Genomic DNA, 4,964 nt, shown 5'->3' with positions numbered 1-4,964 from the left:
GCAGGGTTGCCAGGTCAAGTTAAAATTTCTAGCCAAATTACTAGAGAAAATGTTCACAAAAGGCCTGAACTAGCCACACCATTTTCACAGCAAGAGATGAGTTTCCATTAATACAATACAAATTTTCCCTATAACGTTATCGAGCCAATTAAGAAGGAATATCAGAGTAACTTCAAACGACTTCTAACGACGAAAATTCGTGTTTCCTCAAAATAATAATTATTGCCAGCTATAACATGACGTAATAAAGGAATTTGAACATGTGGCAAGATAAAAGATAATTCACCATTATTAAACTCGTTAGATACTACAGAAAATGTTCACAAAAGACCTGAACGAGCCACACCATTTTCACAGCAAGAGATGAGTTTCCATTAATACAATACAACTTTTTCCCATAACGTTATCGTGCCAATTAAGAAGGAATATCAGAGTAACTTCAAACGACTTCTAACGACGAAAATTCGTGTTTCCTCAAAATAATAATTATTTCAAGCTATAACATGACGTAATAAAGAAATTTGAACATGTGGCAAGATAAAAGATAATTCACCGTTATTAAACTCGTTAGATCATTTGCACAAGGGGGTATGGTATATGGCCAACATACCAGCTAATGGCTATTCTTAAGCATGAGGCAACGGCAGACGTTAGCTGTGGGATATTGGTCATATACCGCAAACACCGGGATTCCTTATTGCTATAATAAACTGGTTACCAAAGTAATTCCAACAGTAAAAAGTAATGTTTTGTCATACCCGTGCTATATGGTCTGATATACTATGGCTTTCAGCCAATCAGCATTCAGGGCTCAAACCAGGTATATAATTAAGCAATGAGGAGGGTGTGGTATATGGCAAATGCTAAGAGGAGGGGCTCCAACCACCTGGTTTATAATTGTACATTAATCCCCTTTGCGCATGTATTTGTATTAATTATGGATCCCAATTGACTTGTGCCAAGGCAGCAGTTACTCTTCCTGGGGTCTGACAATATTAAGGCAGTTATACAATTTTAAAAACATTACAATACATTCATAACAGATTTTACAACACACAAAATGTGTGGCCTTAGGCCCCTACTCCACTACCGCAATATCTACAACACAAAATCTATGTGTACATGTGTGTATAGTGCATATGTTATCATATGTGTGTATGCATGTGTCTGTGCCTATGTTTGTGTTGCTTCACAGTCCCCACTGTTCCATAAGGTGTATTTTTATCTTTAAAAAAAATATCTGATTCTACTGCTTGCATGAGTTACCTGATGTAGAACAGAGATCTATGTAGTTATGGCTCTATGTAGTACTGTGCACCTCCCATCATCTGTTCTGGACTTGGGGACTGTTAATAGACCTCTGGTGGCATGTCTTGTGGGGCATGCATGGGTGTCTGATCTGTGTGCTGGTGTGGCAGGTAGCCTAGTGGTTAGAGCGTTGAACTAGTAACCGAAAGGTTGCAAGATCGAATCCCCAAGCTGGCAAGGTAAAAATCTGTTGTTCTGCCCCTGAACAAGGCAGTTAACCCACTGTTCCTAGGCAGTCAATGAGAATAAGAATGTGTTCTTAACTAACTTGCCTGGTGAAATAAAAACAGACAGCTTGGGGCTTTCAGCATGAGTGTACCTCTCACAAATACAAGTAGTGATGCAATCAATCTCTCCTCCACTTTGAGATTGACATGCATATTTTTAATGTTTGCTCACTAAGGGCCAGCTGTGCTGCCATGTTCTGAGCCAATTGCAATTTTCCTAATTCCCACTTTGTGGCACCTGACCACACGACTGAACAGTAGTCCAGGTGCTACAAAAGCCTGTAGCATCTGCCTTGTTGATAATGCTCTTTGTTAAGTGTTGCAGTCATTTCAGTCGCTGTAATAGCTGACGTGTATATTTTTGAGTCATCCGTATACATAGAAACTCTGGCTTTACTCAAAGCCAGTGGCATGTCGTTAGTAAAGATTGAAGAAAGGATAGGACCTAGACAGCTGCCCTGGGGAATTCCTGATTCTACCTGGATTTTGTGGGAGAGGCTTCCCTAAAATAACACCCTCTGTCTTCTGTTAGGCAGGTAACTCTTTTTCCACAATATAGCAAGGGGTGTAAAGCCATAACACATTTGTTTTTCCAGCAGCAGACTATGATCGACAATGTCAAAAGCCACACTGAAGTCTAACAAAACACCCCCTACAAATGTTTTATCATCAATTTCTCTCAGCCAATCATCAGTCATTTGTGTAAGTGCTGTGCTTGTTGAATGTCCTACCCTATAAGCGTGCTGAAAGTCTGTTGTCAACTTGTTTACTGTAAAAAGCAGTGGAGGGCTTTACTAAGGTGGTGGAATGACTTTTGCATCCCTCCAAGCCCGAGGGCACACACTTTCTAGAATGCTTACTTTGAAAATATGGGAAATAGGAGTGGCAATATATTCCGCTATTATTCTCAGTGATTTTCCATCTAAGTTGTCAGACACCGGTGGCTTGTCATTTGTGATAGACAACAATATTTTTTTCACCTCTTCCACACCCACTTTACGTAATTCAAAATTACAATACTTGTCTTTCATAATTTGATCAGATATGCTTGGATGTGTAGTGTCAGCGTATGTTGCTGGCATGTCATGCCTAAGTTTGCTAATCTTGCCAATGAAAAAATCATTAAAGAAGTTAGCAATATCAGTCGGTTTTGTGATAAATGAGAAATCTGATTCAATGAACGATGTAACTGAATTAGACTTTTTCCCCAAAATGTAATTAAATTAAATTTTCTTTATATCATTTATCTTTGTTTGATACTGCAGTTTATTTTTTTAAATTCAGTTTAGTCACATGATTTCTCAATTTGCAGTACATTTGCCAATTGGTTTTGCAGCCAGACTTATGTGCCATTCCTTTTGCTCATCGATCTCAACCATACAATTTTTCAATTCCTCATCAACCAACGGGGATTTAACAGTTTTTACAGTCATATTCTTAATGCGTGCATGCTTATTAGTAACTGGAATAAGCAATTTCATAAATGTGTCAAGTGCTAGGTCTGTTTCCTCCTCATTACACACCACAGACCAACATTTTCTACATTGTAGATTTACAGTGAATACATCAAAACTATGAAATATCACATATGGATTCATGTAATAACCAAAAAAGTGTTCAATAAATCAAAATATATTTTAAATTTGAGATTTTTCAAAGTAGCCACCCTTTGCCTTGATGACAGCTTTGCACACTTTCAATCAGCTTCATGAGGAATGCTTTTCCAACAGGAGTTGGAACAGAAGGACAGAAGGAGTTCCTACATATGCTGACCACTTGTTGGCTGCTTTTCATTCACTCTGCAGTCAAACTCATCCCAAACCATCTCAATAGGGTTGAGGTCAGGTGATTGTGGAGGCCGGGTCATCTGATGCAGCACTCCATCCCTCTCCTTCCTGGTCAAATAGCCCTTACACACCCTGGAGGTGTGTTTTGGGTCATTGTCCTGTTGAAAAACAAATGATAGTCCCACTAAGCGCAAACCAGATGGGATGACAAATCGCTGCAAGGTTCTGTGGTAGCCATGCTGGTTAAATGTGCCTTGAATTCTAAATAAATCACTGACAATGTCACCAGCAAAGCATCCCCACACCATCACACCTCCTCCATGCTTCACGATGGGAACCACACATGCAGAGATAATCCGTTCACCTACTCTGCGTCTCACAAAGACACGGCGGTTGGAACCAAAAATCAAAATTTGGACTCATCACACCAAAGGACAGATTTCCACTGGTCTAATGTCCATTGCGCGTGTTTCTTGGCCCAAGCAAGTCTCTTCTTCTTATTGGTGTCCTTTAGTAGTGGTTTCTTTGCAGCAATTCGACCACAAAGGCCTAATTCACACAGTCTCCTCTGAACAGTTGATGTTGAGATGTGTCTGTTACTTGAACTCCGTGAAACATTTATTTGGGATGCAATTCCTGAGGCTGGAAACTCTAATGAACTTATCCTCTGCAGCAGAGGGTCTTCCTTTCCTGTCGTGGTCCTCATGAGAGCCAGTTTCATCATAGCGCTTCATGTTCTTTATGACTGCACTTGAGAAACTTTTCCGGATTGACTGACCTTCATGTCTTAATGTACCTTGTCACAACACAACTGACTGGCTCAAACGCATTAAGAAGGAAATAAATTCCACAAATTAATTTTTAACAAGGCACACTTGTTACTTGAAATGCATTCCAGGTGACTAACTCATAAAGTTGTCTGAGAGAATACCAAGAGTGTGCAAAGCTATCATCAAGGCAAAGGGCGGCTACTTTGAAGAATCTGAAATATAAAATATATATTTTGATTTGTTGAACACTTATTTTCCTACTACATGATTCCATATGTGTTATTTCATATTTTTGTTGTCTTCACTATTGTTCTACAATGTAGAAAACAGTATACTTGGGTGACGGTTCACCTTCCAACAGGACAACGACCCTAACCACACAGCCAAGACAACACAGGAGTTGCATCGGGACAAGTCTCTGAATGTCCTTGAGTGCCCCAGCCAGAGCCCAGACTTTAACCAAATCGAACATCTCTGGAGAGACCTGAAAATAGCTGTGCAGCAACGCTACCCATCCAACCTGACAGAGCTTGAGGGGATCTGCAGAGAAGAATGGGAGAAACTCCCCAAATACAAGTGTGTCAAGCTTGCAGCATCATAACCAAGAAGACTTGAGGCTGTAATCGCTGCCAAAGGTGCTTCAACAAAGTACTGAGTAAAGGGTCTGAATACTTATGTAAATGTGACATTCCTTTTTTACATTTTTTCCCCACAAAAAAAAAACAGTTTTTACTTTGTCATCATGGAATATTGTGTGTAGACTGATGATGGAAAAAAAACTATTCCATCCATTTTAGAACAATCCTGTAATGTAACAAAATGTGGAAAAAGTGAAGGGGTCTGAAAACTTTCCAAATACACTTTAGGTCTAA

This window comes from Oncorhynchus keta, chromosome 12 (assembly GCF_023373465.1).
Source record: "Oncorhynchus keta strain PuntledgeMale-10-30-2019 chromosome 12, Oket_V2, whole genome shotgun sequence".
In the NCBI taxonomy this organism is placed as follows: Eukaryota; Metazoa; Chordata; class Actinopteri; order Salmoniformes; family Salmonidae; genus Oncorhynchus; species Oncorhynchus keta.
The sequence above is the reverse complement of the archived record's forward strand: the minus strand, read 5'-3'. Positions refer to the sequence as shown.